The sequence below is a fragment of the Pelmatolapia mariae genome, linkage group LG6 (assembly GCF_036321145.2).
Source record: "Pelmatolapia mariae isolate MD_Pm_ZW linkage group LG6, Pm_UMD_F_2, whole genome shotgun sequence".
Lineage (NCBI taxonomy): Eukaryota > Metazoa > Chordata > Actinopteri > Cichliformes > Cichlidae > Pelmatolapia > Pelmatolapia mariae.
In genome coordinates, this window is record NC_086232.1 from 1,279,765 (window position 1) to 1,302,334 (window position 22,570).

Genomic DNA, 22,570 nt, shown 5'->3' on the forward strand with positions numbered 1-22,570 from the left:
ATAGCCTCAGCCAGCCGCACAGGCCCTGGTGTGATGAACATTGCCTCATCCAGCAGCACAGTCCTTGGTGTGTTGTAGACGACCTCATCCAGAGCCACAGGCCCTGGTGTGGTGTACATGGCCTCAGACAAAGCCACAGGCCCTGAAGAGGTGTCCATGGCCTCAGCCAGTAGCACAGGTCCTGGTGTGGTGTAGACGGCCTCAGACAGAGCCACAGGCCTTGGTGTGGTGTAGGTGGCCTAAGCTGGCTGCACAGGTCCACATCCGGAAGCACAGGCCCTGTTGTGTTGTAGATTGCCTCAGCCAGAGCCACAGACCTTGGTGTGGTGTTCATGGCCTAAGCCAGAGCTACAGGCCCACAGCAAGCAGCACAGGCCCTGGTGTGGTGTCCATAGCTCAGCCAGCAGCACAGCTCCTGTTGTGGTGTAGTTGGCCTCAGCCAGCAGCACAGGTCCTGGTGTGGTGTCCATCGCCTCAGCCAGAAACACTGGCCCTGGTGTGATGTAGATGGCCTCAGCCAGAGCCACAGGACCTGGTGTGGTGTTCATGACCTCAGCCAGCATCAAAGGCCCGGGGGTGGTGTAAATGGCCTCAGCCAGAGCCACAGGCACTGGTGTGGTGTCCCTAGCCTCAGCCAGCAGCACAGGCCTTGGTGTGGTGTCCCTGGCCTCAGCCAGTAGCACAGGCCCTGGTGTGGTGTAGGTGGCCTAAGCTGGCTGCACATGTCCACAGCCAGCAGCACAAGCCCTGGTGTGGTGTACATGGCCTCAGCTAGAGGCACAGGCCCTGGTGTGGTGTAGATGATCTCAGCCAGAGACAAAGGCCCTTGTGTGGTGTAGTTGGCCTCAGCCAGCAGCACAGGCCCTGGGGTGATAAACATGGCCTCATCCAGTAGTACAGCCCTTGGTGTGTTGTAGACGGCCTCATCCAGAGCCACAGGCCGTGTGTGGTATACATGGCCTCAGCCAGATCCAAAGGCTCTGGGGTGGTGTCCATAGCCTCAGCCAGCAGCACAGGTCCTGGTGTGGTGTCCATGGCCTCAGCCAGTAGCACAGGCCCTGGTGTGGTGTAGGTGGCCTAAGCTGGCTGCACAGGTCCACAGCCAGCAGCACAGGCCCTGGTGTGGTGTACATGGCCTCAGCTAGAGGCACAGGCCCTTGGTGTGTTGTAGATGGCCTCATCAGGAGCCACAGGCCCTGTTGTGGTGTAGGTTGCCTCAGTCAGCAGCACAGGCCCTGTGTGGTGTGCATGGCCTCAGCCAGTAGCACAGGCCCTGGTGTGATGTAGACTGCTTCAGCCAGAGCCACAGGCCATGGTGTGGTGTAGGTGGCCTAAGCTGGCTGCACAGGTCCACAGCCAGCAGTACAGGCCCTGGTGTGGTGTCCATGGCCTCAGCCAGATGCACTGGCCGTGGTGTGGTGTAGCTGGCCTCAGCCAGAGCCACAGGCCCTGGTGTGGTGTTCATGGCCTCAGCCAGAGCCAAATGCCCTGGTGTGGTGTCCATAGCTTCAGCCAGCAGCACAGGTCTTGGTGTGGTGTCCATGGCCTCAGCCAGTAGCACAGGCCCTGGTGTGATGTAGACGGCCTCAGCCAGAGCCACAGGCCCTGGTGTGGTGTAGGTGGCCTAAGCTGGCTGCACAGGTCCACAGCCAGAAGCACAGGCCCTGGCGTGGTGTAGGTGGCCTAACCTGGCTGCACAGGTCCACAACCAGAAGCACAGGACCTGGTGTGATGTAGACGGCTTCAGCCAGAGCCACAGGCCCTGGTGTGGTGTAGGTGGCCTAACCTGGCTGCACAGGTCCACAGCCAGAAGCACAGGCCCTGGTGTGGTGTAGGTGGCCTAAGCTGGCTGCACAGGTCCACAGCCAGAAGCACAGGCCCTGGTGTGGTGTCCATGGCCTCAGCCAGAAGCACTGGCCCTGGTGTGGTGTAGATGGCCTCAGACAGAGCCACAGGCCCTTGTTTGGTGTAGTTGGCCTCAGCCAGCACCACAGGCCCTGGTGTGGTGTCCATAGCCTCAGCCAGCGGCACAGGCCCTGGTGTGATGAACATTGCCTCATCCAGCAGCACAGTCCTTGGTGTGTTGTAGACGAACTCATCCAGAGCCACAGGCCCTGGTGTGCTGTACATGGCCTCAGACAAAGCCACAGGCCCTGAAGAGGTGTCCATGGCCTCAGACAAAGCCACAGGCCCTGAAGAGGTGTCCATGGCCTCAGCCAGTAGCACAGGTCCTGGTGTGGTGTAGACGGCCTCAGACAGAGCCACAGGCCTTGGTGTGGTGTAGGTGTCCTAAGCTGGCTGCACAGGTCCACATCCGGAAGCACTGGCCATGTTGTGTTGTAGATTGCCTCAGCCAGAGCCACAGACCTTGGTGTGGTGTTCATGGCCTAAGCCAGAGCTACAGGCCCACAGCAAGCAGCACAGGCCCTGGTGTGGTGTCCATAGCTCAGCCAGCAGCACAGCTCCTGGTGTGGTGTAGTTGGCCTCAGCCAGCAGCACAGGTCCTGGTGTGGTGTCCATCGCCTCAGCCAGAAACACTGGCCCTGGTGTGATGTAGATGGCCTCAGCCAGAGCCACAGGACCTGGTGTGGTGTTCATGACCTCAGCCAGCATCAAAGGCCCGGGGGTGGTGTACATGGCCTCAGCCAGAGCCACAGGCCCTGGTGTGGTGTAGGTGGCCTAAGCTGGCCGCACAGGTCCACAGCCAGCAGCACAAGCCCTGGTGTGGTGTACATGGCCTCAGCTAGAGGCACAGGCCCTGGTGTGGTGTAGATGATCTCAGCCAGAGACACAGGCCCTTGTGTGGTGTAGTTGGCCTCAGCCAGCAGCACAGGCCCTGGGGTGATAAACATGGCCTCATCCAGTAGTACAGCCCTTGGTGTGTTGTAGACGGCCTCATCCAGAGCCACAGGCCGTGTGTGGTGTACATGGCCTCAGCCAGATCCAAAGGCTCTGGGGTGGTGTCCATAGCCTCAGCCAGCAGCACAGGTCCTGGTGTGGTGTCCATGGCCTCAGCCAGTAGCACAGGCCCTGGTGTGGTGTAGGTGGCCTAAGCTGGCTGCACAGGTCCACAGCCAGCAGCACAGGCCCTGGTGTGGTGTACATGGCCTCAGCTAGAGGCACAGGCCCTGGTGTGGTGTAGATGGTCTCAGCCAGAGACACAGGCCCTTGGTGTGTTGTAGATGGCCTCATCAGGAGCCACAGGCCCTGTTGTGGTGTAGGTTGCCTCAGTCAGCACCACAGGCCCTTTGTGGTGTGCATGGTCTCAGCCAGTAGCACAGGCCCTGGTGTGATGTAGACTGCTTCAGCCAGAGCCACAGGCCATGGTGTGGTGTAGGTGGCCTAAGCTGGCTGCACAGGTCCACAGCCAGCACTACAGGCCCTGGTGTGGTGTCCATAGCCTCAGCCAGATGCACTGGCCGTGGTGTGGTGTAGCTGGCCTCAGCCAGAGCCACAGGCCCTGGTGTGGTGTTCATGGCCTCAGCCAGAGCCAAATGCCCTGGTGTGGTGTCCATAGCTTCAGCCAGCAGCACAGGTCTTGGTGTGGTGTCCATGGCCTCAGCCAGTAGCACAGGCCCTGGTGTGATGTAGACGGCCTCAGCCAGAGCCACAGGCCCTGGTGTGGTGTAGGTGGCCTAAGCTGGCTGCACAGGTCCACAGCCAGAAGCACAGGCCCTGGCGTGGTGTAGGTGGCCTAAGCTGGCTGCACAGGTCCACAACCAGAAGCACAGGACCTGGTGTGATGTAGACGGCTTCAGCCAGAGCTACAGGCCCTGGTGTGGTGTAGGTGGCCTAACCTGGCTGCAGAGGTCCACAGCCAGAAGCACAGGCCCTGGTGTGGTGAAGGTGGCCTAAGCTGGCTGCACAGGTCCACAGCCAGAAGCACAGGCCCTGTGTGGTGTAAATGGCCTCAGCCAGAGCCACAGGCCCTGGGGTGGTGTCCAAAGCCTCAGCCAGCAGCACAGGTCCTGGTGTGGTGTCCATGGTCTCAGCCAGAAGCACAGGCCCTGGTGTAATGTAGACGGCGTCAGCGCAGGCCACAGGCCCTGGTGTAATTTAGATGACCTATGTTAGCAGAATAGGCCTCGGTGTGGTGCGGATGGCCTCACCCGGCAGCACAAGACATTGCTGAAAACAGCCAAAAGGAATGTCGTTAATGTGGCCTCATTAATGGACACCAACACCCTCCTTCTCTGGATCAAAATCAGCTCAGTGACATGAAAAGCAAATTCTTACAGCACCTGGTATTCCCAGGCAGTCTCCCATCCAAGTACTAACCAAGCCCAACCTTGCATAGCTTCCGAGATCAGACGAGATCAGGCTTTAGCAAGGCGGTATGGCCGTAAGCTGCTGGCGTCAGCACAAAGCGTCAATTTATGGTATCAAGTAGTGAGGTGGCCAATACTCGCAGTTACGAACACAAGCCTCCAATTTAACTACAGTGTTAATGGTAACTGCATGCTTGCCTAATACCCTAACCAAAGGACTCATTTTAGCCTTTGATCAGCAACACAGGCCCTGGTGTGGTGTAAATGGCCTCAGCCAGAGCCACAGGACCTGGTGTGGTGTAGTTGGCCTCAGCCAGCATCAAAGGCCCGGGGGTGGTGTACATGGCCTCAGCCAGAGCCACAGGCACTGGTGTGGTGTCCATAGCCTCAGCCAACAGCACAGGCCCTGTTGTGGTGTCCATGGCCTCAGCCAGAAGCACTGGCCCTGGTGTGGTGTAGATGGCCTCAGACAGAGCCACATGCCCTGGTGGGGTGTAGTTGGCCTCAGCCAGCAGCACAGGTCCTGGTGTGGTGTCCATGGCCTCAGCCAGCAGCACAGGCCCTGGTGTGGTGTCCATGGCCTCAGCCAGAAGCACTGGCCCTGGTGTGGTGTAGATGGCCTCAGACAGAGCCACAGGCCCTTGTTTGGTGTAGTTGGCCTCGGCCAGCACCACAGGCCCTGGTGTGGTGTCCATAGCCTCAGCCAGCCGCACAGGCCCTGGTGTGATGAACATTGCCTCATCCAGCAGCACAGTCCTTGGTGTGTTGTAGACGAACTCATCCAGAGCCACAGGCCCTGGTGTGGTGTACATGGCCTCAGACAAAGCCACAGGCCCTGAAGAGGTGTCCATGGCCTCAGACAAAGCCACAGGCCCTGAAGAGGTGTCCATGGCCTCAGCCAGTAGCACAGGTCCTGGTGTGGTGTAGACGGCCTCAGACAGAGCCACAGTCCTTGGTGTGGTGTAGGTGTCCTAAGCTGGTTGCACAGGTCCACATCCGGAAGCACAGGCCCTGTTGTGTTGTAGATTGCCTCAGCCAGAGCCACAGACCTTGGTGTGGTGTTCATGGCCTAAGCCAGAGCTACAGGCCCACAGCAAGCAGCACAGGCCCTGGTGTGGTGTCCATACCTCAGCCAGCAGCACAGCTCCTGTTGTGGTGTAGTTGGCCTCAGCCAGCAGCACAGGTCCTGGTGTGGTGTCCATCGCCTCAGCCAGAAACACTGGCCCTGGTGTGATGTAGATGGCCTCAGCCAGAGCCACAGGACCTGGTGTGGTGTTCATGACCTCAGCCAGCATCAAAGGCCCGGGGGTGGTGTACATGGCCTCAGCCAGAGCCACAGGCACTGGTGTGGTGTCCATAGCCTCAGCCAGCAGCACAGGCCTTGGTGTGGTGTCAATGGCCTCAGCCAGTAGCACAGGCCCTGGTGTGGTGTAGGTGGCCTAAGCTGGCTGCACAGGTCCACAGCCAGCAGCACAAGCCCTGGTGTGGTGTACATGGCCTCAGCTAGAGGCACAGGCCCTGGTGTGGTGTAGATGATCTCAGCCAGAGACACAGGCCCTTGTGTGGTGTAGTTGGCCTCAGCCAGCAGCACAGGCCCTGGGGTGATAAACATGGCCTCATCCAGTAGTACAGCCCTTGGTGTGTTGTAGACGGCCTCATCCAGAGCCACAGGCCGTGGTGTGGTGTAGCTGGCCTCAGCCAGAGCCACAGGACATGGTGTGGTGTTCATGACCTCAGCCAGCATCAAAGGCTCGGGGGTGGTGTACATGGCCTCAGCCAGAGCCACAGGCACTGGTGTGGTGTCCATAGCCTCAGCCAGTAGCACAGGCCCTGGTGTGGTGTAGGTGGCCTAAGCTGGCCGCACAGGTCCACAGCCAGCAGCACAAGCCCTGGTGTGGTGTACATGGCCTCAGCTAGAGGCACAGGCCCTGGTGTGGTGTAGATGATCTCAGCCAGAGACACAGGCCCTTGTGTGGTGTAGTTGGCCTCAGCCAGCAGCACAGGCCCTGGGGTGATAAACATGGCCTCATCCAGTAGTACAGCCCTTGGTGTGTTGTAGACGGCCTCATCCAGAGCCACAGGCCGTGTGTGGTGTACATGGCCTCAGCCAGATCCAAAGGCTCTGGGGTGGTGTCCATAGCCTCAGCCAGCAGCACAGGTCCTGGTGTGGTGTCCATGGCCTCAGCCAGTAGCACAGGCCCTGGTGTGGTGTAGGTGGCCTAAGCTGGCTGCACAGGTCCACAGCCAGCAGCACAGGCCCTGGTGTGGTGTACATGGCCTCAGCTAGAGGCACAGGCCCTGGTGTGGTGTAGATGGTCTCAGCCAGAGACACAGGCCCTTGGTGTGTTGTAGATGGCCTCATCAGGAGCCACAGGCCCTGTTGTGGTGTAGGTTGCCTCAGTCAGCACCACAGGCCCTGTGTGGTGTGCATGGCCTCAGCCAGTAGCACAGGCCCTGGTGTGATGTAGACTGCTTCAGCCAGAGCCACAGGCCATGGTGTGGTGTAGGTGGCCTAAGCTGGCTGCACAGGTCCACAGCCAGCAGTACAGGCCCTGGTGTGGTGTCCATGGCCTCAACCAGATGCACTGGCCGTGGTGTGGTGTAGCTGGCCTCAGCCAGAGCCACAGGCCCTGGTGTGGTGTTCATGGCCTCAGCCAGAGCCAAATGCCCTGGTGTGGTGTCCATAGCTTCAGCCAGCAGCACAGGCCCTGGTGTGGTGTAGGTGGCCTCAGCCAGTAGCACAGGCCCTGGTGTGATGTAGACGGCCTCAGCCAGAGCCACAGGCCCTGGTGTGGTGTAGGTGGCCTAAGCTGGCTGCACAGGTCCACAGCCAGAAGCACAGGCCCTGGCGTGGTGTAGGTGGCCTAACCTGGCTGCACAGGTCCACAACCAGAAGCACAGGACCTGGTGTGATGTAGACGGCTTCAGCCAGAGCCACAGGCCCTGGTGTGGTGTAGGTGGCCTAACCTGGCTGCACAGGTCCACAGCCAGAAGCACAGGCCCTGGTGTGGTGAAGGTGGCCTAAGCTGGCTGCACAGGTCCACAGCCAGAAGCACAGGCCCTGTGTGGTGTAAATGGCCTCAGCCAGAGCCACAGGCCATGGGGTGGTGTCCAAAGCCTCAGCCAGCAGCACAGGTCCTGGTGTGGTGTAAATGGCCTCAGCCAGAGCCACAGGCCATGGGGTGGTGTCCATGGCCTCAGCCAGATGCACTGGCCGTGGTGTGGTGTAGCTGGCCTCAGCCAGAGCCACAGGCCCTGGTGTGGTGTTCATGGCCTCAGCCAGAGCCAAATGCCCTGGTGTGGTGTCCATAGCTTCAGCCAGCAGCACAGGTCTTGGTGTGGTGTCCATGGCCTCAGCCAGTAGCACAGGCCCTGGTGTGATGTAGACGGCCTCAGCCAGAGCCACAGGCCCTGGTGTGGTGTAGGTGGCCTAAGCTGGCTGCACAGGTCCACAACCAGAAGCACAGGCCCTGGCGTGGTGTAGGTGGCCTAACCTGGCTGCACAGGTCCACAACCAGAAGCACAGGACCTGGTGTGATGTAGACGGCTTCAGCCAGAGCCACAGGCCCTGGTGTGGTGTAGGTGGCCTAAGCTGGCTGCACAGGTCCACAGCCAGAAGCACAGGCCCTGTGTGGTGTAAATGGCCTCAGCCAGAGCCACAGGCCCTGGGGTGGTGTCCAAAGCCTCAGCCAGCAGCACAGGTCCTGGTGTGGTGTCCATGGTCTCAGCCAGAAGCACAGGCCCTGGTGTAATGTAGACGGCGTCAGCGCAGGCCACAGGCCCTGGTGTAATTTAGATGACCTATGTTAGCAGAATAGGCCTCGGTGTGGTGCGGATGGCCTCACCCGGCAGCACAAGACATTGCTGAAAACAGCCAAAAGGAATGTCGTTAATGTGGCCTCATTAATGGACACCAACACCCTCCTTCTCTGGATCAAAATCAGCTCAGTGACATGAAAAGCAAATTCTTACAGCACCTGGTATTCCCAGGCAGTCTCCCATCCAAGTACTAACCAAGCCCAACCTTGCATAGCTTCCGAGATCAGACGAGATCAGGCTTTGGCAAGGCGGTATGGCCGTAAGCTGCTGGCGTCAGCACAAAGCGTCAATTTATGGTATCAAGTAGTGAGGTGGCCAATACTCGCAGTTACGAACACAAGCCTCCAATTTAACTACAGTGTTAATGGTAACTGCATGCTTGCCTAATACCCTAACCAAAGGACTCATTTTAGCCTTTGATCAGCAACACAGGCCCTGGTGTGGTGTAAATGGCCTCAGCCAGAGCCACAGGACCTGGTGTGGTGTAGTTGGCCTCAGCCAGCATCAAAGGCCCGGGGGTGGTGTACATGGCCTCAGCCAGAGCCACAGGCACTGGTGTGGTGTCCATAGCCTCAGCCAACAGCACAGGCCCTGTTGTGGTGTCCATGGCCTCAGCCAGAAGCACTGGCCCTGGTGTGGTGTAGATGGCCTCAGACAGAGCCACATGCCCTGGTGGGGTGTAGTTGGCCTCAGCCAGCAGCACAGGTCCTGGTGTGGTGTCCATGGCCTCAGCCAGCAGCACAGGCCCTGGTGTGGTGTCCATGGCCTCAGCCAGAAGCACTGGCCCTGGTGTGGTGTAGCTGGCCTCAGACAGAGCCACAGGCCCTGGTGTGGTGTTCATGGCCTCAGCCAGAGCCAAATGCCCTGGTGTGGTGTCCATAGCTTCAGCCAGCAGCACAGGTCTTCGTGTGGTGTCCATGGCCTCAGCCAGTAGCACAGGCCCTGGTTTGATGTAGACGGCCTCAGCCAGAGCCACAGGCCCTGGTGTGGTGTAGGTGGCCTAAGCTGGCTGCACAGGTCCACAACCAGAAGCACAGGCCCTGGCGTGGTGTAGGTGGCCTAACCTGGCTGCACAGGTCCACAACCAGAAGCACAGGACCTGGTGTGATGTAGACGGCTTCAGCCAGAGCCACAGGCCCTGGTGTGGTGTAGGTGGCCTAACCTGGCTGCACAGGTCCACAGCCAGCAGTACAGGCCCTGGTGTGGTGTCCATGGCCTCAACCAGATGCACTGGCCGTGGTGTGGTGTAGCTGGCCTCAGCCAGAGCCACAGGCCCTGGTGTGGTGTTCATGGCCTCAGCCAGAGCCAAATGCCCTGGTGTGGTGTCCATAGCTTCAGCCAGCAGCACAGGTCTTGGTGTGGTGTCCATGGCCTCAGCCAGTAGCACAGGCCCTGGTGTGATGTAGACGGCCTCAGCCAGAGCCACAGGCCCTGGTGTGGTGTAGGTGGCCTAAGCTGGCTGCACAGGTCCACAGCCAGAAGCACAGGCCCTGGCGTGGTGTAGGTGGCCTAACCTGGCTGCACAGGTCCACAACCAGAAGCACAGGACCTGGTGTGATGTAGACGGCTTCAGCCAGAGCCACAGGCCCTGGTGTGGTGTAGGTGGCCTAACCTGGCTGCACAGGTCCACAGCCAGAAGCACAGGCCCTGGTGTGGTGAAGGTGGCCTAAGCTGGCTGCACAGGTCCACAGCCAGAAGCACAGGCCCTGTGTGGTGTAAATGGCCTCAGCCAGAGCCACAGGCCATGGGGTGGTGTCCAAAGCCTCAGCCAGCAGCACAGGTCCTGGTGTGGTGTAAATGGCCTCAGCCAGAGCCACAGGCCATGGGGTGGTGTCCATGGCCTCAGCCAGATGCACTGGCCGTGGTGTGGTGTAGCTGGCCTCAGCCAGAGCCACAGGCCCTGGTGTGGTGTTCATGGCCTCAGCCAGAGCCAAATGCCCTGGTGTGGTGTCCATAGCTTCAGCCAGCAGCACAGGTCTTGGTGTGGTGTCCATGGCCTCAGCCAGTAGCACAGGCCCTGGTGTGATGTAGACGGCCTCAGCCAGAGCCACAGGCCCTGGTGTGGTGTAGGTGGCCTAAGCTGGCTGCACAGGTCCACAACCAGAAGCACAGGCCCTGGCGTGGTGTAGGTGGCCTAACCTGGCTGCACAGGTCCACAACCAGAAGCACAGGACCTGGTGTGATGTAGACGGCTTCAGCCAGAGCCACAGGCCCTGGTGTGGTGTAGGTGGCCTAAGCTGGCTGCACAGGTCCACAGCCAGAAGCACAGGCCCTGTGTGGTGTAAATGGCCTCAGCCAGAGCCACAGGCCCTGGGGTGGTGTCCAAAGCCTCAGCCAGCAGCACAGGTCCTGGTGTGGTGTCCATGGTCTCAGCCAGAAGCACAGGCCCTGGTGTAATGTAGACGGCGTCAGCGCAGGCCACAGGCCCTGGTGTAATTTAGATGACCTATGTTAGCAGAATAGGCCTCGGTGTGGTGCGGATGGCCTCACCCGGCAGCACAAGACATTGCTGAAAACAGCCAAAAGGAATGTCGTTAATGTGGCCTCATTAATGGACACCAACACCCTCCTTCTCTGGATCAAAATCAGCTCAGTGACATGAAAAGCAAATTCTTACAGCACCTGGTATTCCCAGGCAGTCTCCCATCCAAGTACTAACCAAGCCCAACCTTGCATAGCTTCCGAGATCAGACGAGATCAGGCTTTGGCAAGGCGGTATGGGCGTAAGCTGCTGGCGTCAGCACAAAGCGTCAATTTATGGTATCAAGTAGTGAGGTGGCCAATACTCGCAGTTACGAACACAAGCCTCCAATTTAACTACAGTGTTAATGGTAACTGCATGCTTGCCTAATACCCTAACCAAAGGACTCATTTTAGCCTTTGATCAGCAACACAGGCCCTGGTGTGGTGTAAATGGCCTCAGCCAGAGCCACAGGACCTGGTGTGGTGTAGTTGGCCTCAGCCAGCATCAAAGGCCCGGGGGTGGTGTACATGGCCTCAGCCAGAGCCACAGGCACTGGTGTGGTGTCCATAGCCTCAGCCAACAGCACAGGCCCTGTTGTGGTGTCCATGGCCTCAGCCAGAAGCACTGGCCCTGGTGTGGTGTAGATGGCCTCAGACAGAGCCACATGCCCTGGTGGGGTGTAGTTGGCCTCAGCCAGCAGCACAGGTCCTGGTGTGGTGTCCATGGCCTCAGCCAGCAGCACAGGCCCTGGTGTGGTGTCCATGGCCTCAGCCAGAAGCACTGGCCCTGGTGTGGTGTAGCTGGCCTCAGACAGAGCCACAGGCCCTGGTGTGGTGTTCATGGCCTCAGCCAGAGCCAAATGCCCTGGTGTGGTGTCCATAGCTTCAGCCAGCAGCACAGGTCTTCGTGTGGTGTCCATGGCCTCAGCCAGTAGCACAGGCCCTGGTTTGATGTAGACGGCCTCAGCCAGAGCCACAGGCCCTGGTGTGGTGTAGGTGGCCTAAGCTGGCTGCACAGGTCCACAACCAGAAGCACAGGCCCTGGCGTGGTGTAGGTGGCCTAACCTGGCTGCACAGGTCCACAACCAGAAGCACAGGACCTGGTGTGATGTAGACGGCTTCAGCCAGAGCCACAGGCCCTGGTGTGGTGTAGGTGGCCTAACCTGGCTGCACAGGTCCACAGCCAGAAGCACAGGCCCTGGTGTGGTGTAGGTGGCCTAAGCTGGCTGCACAGGTCCACAGCCAGAAGCACAGGCCCTGGTGTGGTGTCCATGGCCTCAGCCAGAAGCACTGGCCCTGGTGTGGTGTAGATGGCCTCAGACAGAGCCACAGGCCCTTGTTTGGTGTAGTTGGCCTCAGCCAGCACCACAGGCCCTGGTGTGGTGTCCATAGCCTCAGCCAGCCGCACAGGCCCTGGTGTGATGAACATTGCCTAATCCAGCAGCACAGTCCTTGGTGTGTTGTAGACGAACTCATCCAGAGCCACAGGCCCTGGTGTGCTGTACATGGCCTCAGACAAAGCCACAGGCCCTGAAGAGGTGTCCATGGCCTCAGACAAAGCCACAGGCCCTGAAGAGGTGTCCATGGCCTCAGCCAGTAGCACAGGTCCTGGTGTGGTGTAGACGGCCTCAGACAGAGCCACAGGCCTTGGTGTGGTGTAGGTGTCCTAAGCTGGCTGCACAGGTCCACATCCGGAAGCACTGGCCATGTTGTGTTGTAGATTGCCTCAGCCAGAGCCACAGACTTTGGTGTGGTGTTCATGGCCTAAGCCAGAGCTACAGGCCCACAGCAAGCAGCACAGGCCCTGGTGTGGTGTCCATAGCTCAGCCAGCAGCACAGCTCCTGGTGTGGTGTAGTTGGCCTCAGCCAGCAGCACAGGTCCTGGTGTGGTGTCCATCGCCTCAGCCAGAAACACTGGCCCTGGTGTGATGTAGATGGCCTCAGCCAGAGCCACAGGACCTGGTGTGGTGTTCATGACCTCAGCCAGCATCAAAGGCTCGGGGGTGGTGTACATGGCCTCAGCCAGAGCCACAGGCACTGGTGTGGTGTCCATAGCCTCAGCCAGTAGCACAGGCCCTGGTGTGGTGTAGGTGGCCTAAGCTGGCCGCACAGGTCCACAGCCAGCAGCACAAGCCCTGGTGTGGTGTACATGGCCTCAGCTAGAGGCACAGGCCCTGGTGTGGTGTAGATGATCTCAGCCAGAGACACAGGCCCTTGTGTGGTGTAGTTGGCCTCAGCCAGCAGCACAGGCCCTGGGGTGATAAACATGGCCTCATCCAGTAGTACAGCCCTTGGTGTGTTGTAGACGGCCTCATCCAGAGCCACAGGCCGTGTGTGGTGTACATGGCCTCAGCCAGATCCAAAGGCTCTGGGGTGGTGTCCATAGCCTCAGCCAGCAGCACAGGTCCTGGTGTGGTGTCCATGGCCTCAGCCAGTAGCACAGGCCCTGGTGTGGTGTAGGTGGCCTAAGCTGGCTGCACAGGTCCACAGCCAGCAGCACAGGCCCTGGTGTGGTGTACATGGCCTCAGCTAGAGGCACAGGCCCTGGTGTGGTGTAGATGGTCTCAGCCAGAGACACAGGCCCTTGGTGTGTTGTAGATGGCCTCATCAGGAGCCACAGGCCCTGTTGTGGTGTAGGTTGCCTCAGTCAGCACCACAGGCCCTGTGTGGTGTGCATGGCCTCAGCCAGTAGCACAGGCCCTGGTGTGATGTAGACTGCTTCAGCCAGAGCCACAGGCCATGGTGTGGTGTAGGTGGCCTAAGCTGGCTGCACAGGTCCACAGCCAGCAGTACAGGCCCTGGTGTGGTGTCCATGGCCTCAACCAGATGCACTGGCCGTGGTGTGGTGTAGCTGGCCTCAGCCAGAGCCACAGGCCCTGGTGTGGTGTTCATGGCCTCAGCCAGAGCCAAATGCCCTGGTGTGGTGTCCATAGCTTCAGCCAGCAGCACAGGTCTTGGTGTGGTGTCCATGGCCTCAGCCAGTAGCACAGGCCCTGGTGTGATGTAGACGGCCTCAGCCAGAGCCACAGGCCCTGGTGTGGTGTAGGTGGCCTAAGCTGGCTGCACAGGTCCACAGCCAGAAGCACAGGCACTGGCGTGGTGTAGGTGGCCTAACCTGGCTGCACAGGTCCACAACCAGAAGCACAGGACCTGGTGTGATGTAGACGGCTTCAGCCAGAGCCACAGGCCCTGGTGTGGTGTAGGTGGCCTAACCTGGCTGCACAGGTCCACAGCCAGAAGCACAGGCCCTGGTGTGGTGAAGGTGGCCTAAGCTGGCTGCACAGGTCCACAGCCAGAAGCACAGGCCCTGTGTGGTGTAAATGGCCTCAGCCAGAGCCACAGGCCATGGGGTGGTGTCCAAAGCCTCAGCCAGCAGCACAGGTCCTGGTGTGGTGTAAATGGCCTCAGCCAGAGCCACAGGCCATGGGGTGGTGTCCATGGCCTCAGCCAGATGCACTGGCCGTGGTGTGGTGTAGCTGGCCTCAGCCAGAGCCACAGGCCCTGGTGTGGTGTTCATGGCCTCAGCCAGAGCCAAATGCCCTGGTGTGGTGTCCATAGCTTCAGCCAGCAGCACAGGTCTTGGTGTGGTGTCCATGGCCTCAGCCAGTAGCACAGGCCCTGGTGTGATGTAGACGGCCTCAGCCAGAGCCACAGGCCCTGGTGTGGTGTAGGTGGCCTAAGCTGGCTGCACAGGTCCACAACCAGAAGCACAGGCCCTGGCGTGGTGTAGGTGGCCTAACCTGGCTGCACAGGTCCACAACCAGAAGCACAGGACCTGGTGTGATGTAGACGGCTTCAGCCAGAGCCACAGGCCCTGGTGTGGTGTAGGTGGCCTAAGCTGGCTGCACAGGTCCACAGCCAGAAGCACAGGCCCTGTGTGGTGTAAATGGCCTCAGCCAGAGCCACAGGCCCTGGGGTGGTGTCCAAAGCCTCAGCCAGCAGCACAGGTCCTGGTGTGGTGTCCATGGTCTCAGCCAGAAGCACAGGCCCTGGTGTAATGTAGACGGCGTCAGCGCAGGCCACAGGCCCTGGTGTAATTTAGATGACCTATGTTAGCAGAATAGGCTTCGGTGTGGTGCGGATGGCCTCACCCGGCAGCACAAGACATTGCTGAAAACAGCCAAAAGGAATGTCGTTAATGTGGCCTCATTAATGGACACCAACACCCTCCTTCTCTGGATCAAAATCAGCTCAGTGACATGAAAAGCAAATTCTTACAGCACCTGGTATTCCCAGGCAGTCTCCCATCCAAGTACTAACCAAGCCCAACCTTGCATAGCTTCCGAGATCAGACGAGATCAGGCTTTGGCAAGGCGGTATGGCCGTAAGCTGCTGGCGTCAGCACAAAGCGTCAATTTATGGTATCAAGTAGTGAGGTGGCCAATACTCGCAGTTACGAACACAAGCCTCCAATTTAACTACAGTGTTAATGGTAACTGCATGCTTGCCTAATACCCTAACCAAAGGACTCATTTTAGCCTTTGATCAGCAACACAGGCCCTGGTGTGGTGTAAATGGCCTCAGCCAGAGCCACAGGACCTGGTGTGGTGTAGTTGGCCTCAGCCAGCATCAAAGGCCCGGGGGTGGTGTACATGGCCTCAGCCAGAGCCACAGGCACTGGTGTGGTGTCCATAGCCTCAGCCAACAGCACAGGCCCTGTTGTGGTGTCCATGGCCTCAGCCAGAAGCACTGGCCCTGGTGTGGTGTAGATGGCCTCAGACAGAGCCACATGCCCTGGTGGGGTGTAGTTGGCCTCAGCCAGCAGCACAGGTCCTGGTGTGGTGTCCATGGCCTCAGCCAGCAGCACAGGCCCTGGTGTGGTGTCCATGGCCTCAGCCAGAAGCACTGGCCCTGGTGTGGTGTAGATGGCCTCAGACAGAGCCACAGGCCCTTGTTTGGTGTAGTTGGCCTCAGCCAGCACCACAGGCCCTGGTGTGGTGTCCATAGCCTCAGCCAGCCGCACAGGCCCTGGTGTGATGAACATTGCCTCATCCAGCAGCACAGTCCTTGGTGTGTTGTAGACGACCTCATCCAGAGCCACAGGCCCTGGTGTGGTGTACATGGCCTCAGACAAAGCCACAGGCCCTGAAGAGGTGTCCATGGCCTCAGCCAGTAGCACAGGTCCTGGTGTGGTGTAGACGGCCTCAGACAGAGCCACAGGCCTTGGTGTGGTGTAGGTGGCCTAAGCTGGCTGCACAGGTCCACATCCGGAAGCACAGGCCCTGTTGTGTTGTAGATTGCCTCAGCCAGAGCCACAGACCTTGGTGTGGTGTTCATGGCCTAAGCCAGAGCTACAGGCCCACAGCAAGCAGCACAGGACCTGGTGTGGTGTCCATAGCTCAGCCAGCAGCACAGCTCCTGTTGTGGTGTAGTTGGCCTCAGCCAGCAGCACAGGTCCTGGTGTGGTGTCCATCGCCTCAGCCAGAAACACTGGCCCTGGTGTGATGTAGATGGCCTCAGCCAGAGCCACAGGACCTGGTGTGGTGTTCATGACCTCAGCCAGCATCAAAGGCCCGGGGGTGGTGTAAATGGCCTCAGCCAGAGCCACAGGCACTGGTGTGGTGTCCCTAGCCTCAGCCAGCAGCACAGGCCTTGGTGTGGTGTCCCTGGACTCAGCCAGTAGCACAAGCCCTGGTGTGGTGTAGGTGGCCTAAGCTGGCTGCACATGTCCACAGCCAGCAGCACAAGCCCTGGTGTGGTGTACATGGCCTCAGCTAGAGGCACAGGCCCTGGTGTGGTGTAGATGATCTCAGCCAGAGACAAAGGCCCTTGTGTGGTGTAGTTGGCCTCAGCCAGCAGCACAGGCCCTGGGGTGATAAACATGGCCTCATCCAGTAGTACAGCCCTTGGTGTGTTGTAGACGGCCTCATCCAGAGCCACAGGCCGTGTGTGGTGTAAATGGCCTCAGCCAGAGCCACAGGCCATGGGGTGGTGTCCAAAGCCTCAGCCAGCAGCACAGGTCCTGGTGTGGTGTCCATGGTCTCAGCCAGAAGCACAGGCCCTGGTGTAATGTAGACGGCGTCAGCGCAGGCCACAGGCCCTGGTGTAATTTAGATGACCTATGTTAGCAGAATAGGCCTCGGTGTGGTGCGGATGGCCTCACCCGGCAGCACAAGACATTGCTGAAAACAGCCAAAAGGAATGTCGTTAATGTGGCCTCATTAATGGACACCAACACCCTCCTTCTCTGGATCAAAATCAGCTCAGTGACATGAAAAGCAAATTCTTACAGCACCTGGTATTCCCAGGCAGTCTCCCATCCAAGTACTAACCAAGCCCAACCTTGCATAGCTTCCGAGATCAGACGAGATCAGGCTTTGGCAAGGCGGTATGGCCGTAAGCTGCTGGCGTCAGCACAAAGCGTCAATTTATGGTATCAAGTAGTGAGGTGGCCAATACTCGCAGTTACGAACACAAGCCTCCAATTTAACTACAGTGTTAATGGTAACTGCATGCTTGCCTAATACCCTAACCAAAGGACTCATTTTAGCCTTTGATCAGCAACACAGGCCCTGGTGTGGTGTAAATGGCCTCAGCCAGAGCCACAGGACCTGGTGTGGTGTAGTTGGCCTCAGCCAGCATCAAAGGCCCGGGGGTGGTGTACATGGCCTCAGCCAGAGCCACAGGCACTGGTGTGGTGTCCATAGCCTCAGCCAACAGCACAGGCCCTGTTGTGGTGTCCATGGCCTCAGCCAGAAGCACTGGCCCTGGTGTGGTGTAGATGGCCTCAGACAGAGCCACATGCCCTGGTGGGGTGTAGTTGGCCTCAGCCAGCAGCACAGGTCCTGGTGTGGTGTCCATGGCCTCAGCCAGCAGCACAGGCCCTGGTGTGGTGTCCATGGCCTCAGCCAGAAGCACTGGCCCTGGTGTGGTGTAGATGGCCTCAGACAGAGCCACAGGCCCTTGTTTGGTGTAGTTGGCCTCAGCCAGCACCACAGGCCCTGGTGTGGTGTCCATAGCCTCAGCCAGCAGCACAGGCCCTGGTGTGATGAACATTGCCTCATCCAGCAGCACAGTCCTTGGTGTGTTGTAGACGACCTCATCCAGAGCCACAGGCCCTGGTGTGGTGTACATGGCCTCAGACAAAGCCACAGGCCCTGAAGAGGTGTCCATGGCCTCAGCCAGTAGCACAGGTCCTGGTGTGGTGTAGACGGCCTCAGACAGAGCCACAGGCCTTGGTGTGGTGTAGGTGGCCTAAGCTGGCTGCACAGGTCCACATCCGGAAGCACAGGCCCTGTTGTGTTGTAGATTGCCTCAGCCAGAGCCACAGACCTTGGTGTGGTGTTCATGGCCTAAGCCAGAGCTACAGGCCCACAGCAAGCAGCACAGGCCCTGGTGTGGTGTCCATAGCTCAGCCAGCAGCACAGCTCCTGTTGTGGTGTAGTTGGCCTCAGCCAGCAGCACAGGTCCTGGTGTGGTGTCCATCGCCTCAGCCAGAAACACTGGCCCTGGTGTGATGTAGATGGCCTCAGCCAGAGCCACAGGACCTGGTGTGGTGTTCATGACCTCAGCCAGCATCAAAGGCCCGGGGGTGGTGTAAATGGCCTCAGCCAGAGCCACAGGCACTGGTGTGGTGTCCCTAGCCTCAGCCAGCAGCACAGGCCTTGGTGTGGTGTCCCTGGCCTCAGCCAGTAGCACAAGCCCTGGTGTGGTGTAGGTGGCCTAAGCTGGCTGCACATGTCCACAGCCAGCAGCACAAGCCCTGGTGTGGTGTACATGGCCTCAGCTAGAGGCACAGGCCCTGGTGTGGTGTAGATGATCTCAGCCAGAGACAAAGGCCCTTGTGTGGTGTAGTTGGCCTCAGCCAGCAGCACAGGCCCTGGGGTGATAAACATGGCCTCATCCAGTAGTACAGCCCTTGGTGTGTTGTAGACGGCCTCATCCAGAGCCACAGGCCGTGTGTGGTATACATGGCCTCAGCCAGATCCAAAGGCTCTGGGGTGGTGTCCATAGCCTCAGCCAGCAGCACAGGTCCTGGTGTGGTGTCCATGGCCTCAGCCAGTAGCACAGGCCCTGGTGTGGTGTAGGTGGCCTAAGCTGGCTGCACAGGTCCACAGCCAGCAGCACAGGCCCTGGTGTGGTGTACATGGCCTCAGCTAGAGGCACAGGCCCTTGGTGTGTTGTAGATGGCCTCATCAGGAGCCACAGGCCCTGTTGTGGTGTAGGTTGCCTCAGTCAGCAGCACAGGCCCTGTGTGGTGTGCATGGCCTCAGCCAGTAGCACAGGCCCTGGTGTGATGTAGACTGCTTCAGCCAGAGCCACAGGCCATGGTGTGGTGTAGGTGGCCTAAGCTGGCTGCACAGGTCCACAGCCAGCAGTACAGGCCCTGGTGTGGTGTCCATGGCCTCAGCCAGATGCACTGGCCGTGGTGTGGTGTAGCTGGCCTCAGCCAGAGCCACAGGCCCTGGTGTGGTGTTCATGGCCTCAGCCAGAGCCAAATGCCCTGGTGTGGTGTCCATAGCTTCAGCCAGCAGCACAGGTCTTGGTGTGGTGTCCATGGCCTCAGCCAGTAGCACAGGCCCTGGTGTGATGTAGACGGCCTCAGCCAGAGCCACAGGCCCTGGTGTGGTGTAGGTGGCCTAAGCTGGCTGCACAGGTCCACAGCCAGAAGCACAGGCCCTGGCGTGGTGTAGGTGGCCTAACCTGGCTGCACAGGTCCACAACCAGAAGCACAGGACCTGGTGTGATGTAGACGGCTTCAGCCAGAGCCACAGGCCCTGGTGTGGTGTAGGTGGCCTAACCTGGCTGCACAGGTCCACAGCCAGAAGCACAGGCCCTGGTGTGGTGTAGGTGGCCTAAGCTGGCTGCACAGGTCCACAGCCAGAAGCACAGGCCCTGGTGTGGTGTCCATGGCCTCAGCCAGAAGCACTGGCCCTGGTGTGGTGTAGATGGCCTCAGACAGAGCCACAGGCCCTTGTTTGGTGTAGTTGGCCTCAGCCAGCAGCACAGGCCCTGGGGTGATAAACATGGCCTCATCCAGTAGTACAGCACTTGGTGTGTTGTAGACGGCCTCATCCAGAGCCACAGGCCGTGTGTGGTATACATGGCCTCAGCCAGATCCAAAGGCTCTGGGGTGGTGTCCATAGCCTCAGCCAGCAGCACAGGTCCTGGTGTGGTGTCCATGGCCTCAGCCAGTAGCACAGGCCCTGGTGTGGTGTAGGTGGCCTAAGCTGGCTGCACAGGTCCACAGCCAGCAGCACAGGCCCTGGTGTGGTGTACATGGCCTCAGCTAGAGGCACAGGCCCTTGGTGTGTTGTAGATGGCCTCATCAGGAGCCACAGGCCCTGTTGTGGTGTAGGTTGCCTCAGTCAGCAGCACAGGCCCTGTGTGGTGTGCATGGCCTCAGCCAGTAGCACAGGCCCTGGTGTGATGTAGACTGCTTCAGCCAGAGCCACAGGCCATGGTGTGGTGTAGGTGGCCTAAGCTGGCTGCACAGGTCCACAGCCAGCAGTACAGGCCCTGGTGTGGTGTCCATGGCCTCAGCCAGATGCACTGGCCGTGGTGTGGTGTAGCTGGCCTCAGCCAGAGCCACAGGCCCTGGTGTGGTGTTCATGGCCTCAGCCAGAGCCAAATGCCCTGGTGTGGTGTCCATAGCTTCAGCCAGCAGCACAGGTCTTGGTGTGGTGTCCATGGCCTCAGCCAGTAGCACAGGCCCTGGTGTGATGTAGACGGCCTCAGCCAGAGCCACAGGCCCTGGTGTGGTGTAGGTGGCCTAAGCTGGCTGCACAGGTCCACAGCCAGAAGCACAGGCCCTGGCGTGGTGTAGGTGGCCTAACCTGGCTGCACAGGTCCACAACCAGAAGCACAGGACCTGGTGTGATGTAGACGGCTTCAGCCAGAGCCACAGGCCCTGGTGTGGTGTAGGTGGCCTAACCTGGCTGCACAGGTCCACAGCCAGAAGCACAGGCCCTGGTGTGGTGTAGGTGGCCTAAGCTGGCTGCACAGGTCCACAGCCAGAAGCACAGGCCCTGGTGTGGTGTCCATGGCCTCAGCCAGAAGCACTGGCCCTGGTGTGGTGTAGATGGCCTCAGACAGAGCCACAGGCCCTTGTTTGGTGTAGTTGGCCTCAGCCAGCACCACAGGCCCTGGTGTGGTGTCCATAGCCTCAGCCAGCCGCACAGGCCCTGGTGTGATGAACATTGCCTCATCCAGCAGCACAGTCCTTGGTGTGTTGTAGACGAACTCATCCAGAGCCACAGGCCCTGGTGTGCTGTACATGGCCTCAGACAAAGCCACAGGCCCTGAAGAGGTGTCCATGGCCTCAGACAAAGCCACAGGCCCTGAAGAGGTGTCCATGGCCTCAGCCAGTAGCACAGGTCCTGGTGTGGTGTAGACGGCCTCAGACAGAGCCACAGGCCTTGGTGTGGTGTAGGTGTCCTAAGCTGGCTGCACAGGTCCACATCCGGAAGCACTGGCCATGTTGTGTTGTAGATTGCCTCAGCCAGAGCCACAGACCTTGGTGTGGTGTTCATGGCCTAAGCCAGAGCTACAGGCCCACAGCAAGCAGCACAGGCCCTGGTGTGGTGTCCATAGCTCAGCCAGCAGCACAGCTCCTGGTGTGGTGTAGTTGGCCTCAGCCAGCAGCACAGGTCCTGGTGTGGTGTCCATCGCCTCAGCCAGAAACACTGGCCCTGGTGTGATGTAGATGGCCTCAGCCAGAGCCACAGGACCTGGTGTGGTGTTCATGACCTCAGCCAGCATCAAAGGCCCGGGGGTGGTGTACATGGCCTCAGCCAGAGCCACAGGCACTGGTGTGGTGTCCATAGCCTCAGCCAGTAGCACAGGCCCTGGTGTGGTGTAGGTGGCCTAAGCTGGCCGCACAGGTCCACAGCCAGCAGCACAAGCCCTGGTGTGGTGTACATGGCCTCAGCTAGAGGCACAGGCCCTGGTGTGGTGTAGATGATCTCAGCCAGAGACACAGGCCCTTGTGTGGTGTAGTTGGCCTCAGCCAGCAGCACAGGCCCTGGGGTGATAAACATGGCCTCATCCAGTAGTACAGCCCTTGGTGTGTTGTAGACGGCCTCATCCAGAGCCACAGGCCGTGTGTGGTGTACATGGCCTCAGCCAGATCCAAAGGCTCTGGGGTGGTGTCCATAGCCTCAGCCAGCAGCACAGGTCCTGGTGTGGTGTCCATGGCCTCAGCCAGTAGCACAGGCCCTGGTGTGGTGTAGGTGGCCTAAGCTGGCTGCACAGGTCCACAGCCAGCAGCACAGGCCCTGGTGTGGTGTACATGGCCTCAGCTAGAGGCACAGGCCCTGGTGTGGTGTAGATGGTCTCAGCCAGAGACACAGGCCCTTGGTGTGTTGTAGATGGCCTCATCAGGAGCCACAGGCCCTGTTGTGGTGTAGGTTGCCTCAGTCAGCACCACAGGCCCTTTGTGGTGTGCATGGTCTCAGCCAGTAGCACAGGCCCTGGTGTGATGTAGACTGCTTCAGCCAGAGCCACAGGCCATGGTGTGGTGTAGGTGGCCTAAGCTGGCTGCACAGGTCCACAGCCAGCACTACAGGCCCTGGTGTGGTGTCCATAGCCTCAGCCAGATGCACTGGCCGTGGTGTGGTGTAGCTGGCCTCAGCCAGAGCCACAGGCCCTGGTGTGGTGTTCATGGCCTCAGCCAGAGCCAAATGCCCTGGTGTGGTGTCCATAGCTTCAGCCAGCAGCACAGGTCTTGGTGTGGTGTCCATGGCCTCAGCCAGTAGCACAGGCCCTGGTGTGATGTAGACGGCCTCAGCCAGAGCCACAGGCCCTGGTGTGGTGTAGGTGGCCTAAGCTGGCTGCACAGGTCCACAGCCAGAAGCACAGGCCCTGGCGTGGTGTAGGTGGCCTAAGCTGGCTGCACAGGTCCACAACCAGAAGCACAGGACCTGGTGTGATGTAGACGGCTTCAGCCAGAGCTACAGGCCCTGGTGTGGTGTAGGTGGCCTAACCTGGCTGCAGAGGTCCACAGCCAGAAGCACAGGCCCTGGTGTGGTGAAGGTGGCCTAAGCTGGCTGCACAGGTCCACAGCCAGAAGCACAGGCCCT

At 59.5% G+C, this 22,570-nt stretch overlaps 5 pseudogenes; all 5 read right to left on the minus strand.

The window, feature by feature from the left end:
• Positions 1–4,229: 4,229 nt before the first annotated feature.
• LOC134629921 (5S ribosomal RNA) lies at positions 4,230–4,348 on the minus strand (annotated as a pseudogene).
• A 3,885-nt stretch (positions 4,349–8,233) lies between these two features.
• Positions 8,234–8,352, minus strand: LOC134629977 (5S ribosomal RNA; annotated as a pseudogene).
• A 2,345-nt stretch (positions 8,353–10,697) lies between these two features.
• LOC134630041 (5S ribosomal RNA) lies at positions 10,698–10,816 on the minus strand (annotated as a pseudogene).
• Positions 10,817–14,761: 3,945 nt separating this feature from the next.
• On the minus strand, positions 14,762–14,880 carry LOC134629978 (5S ribosomal RNA; annotated as a pseudogene).
• A 1,893-nt stretch (positions 14,881–16,773) lies between these two features.
• LOC134629979 (5S ribosomal RNA) lies at positions 16,774–16,892 on the minus strand (annotated as a pseudogene).
• Positions 16,893–22,570: the final 5,678 nt, after the last annotated feature.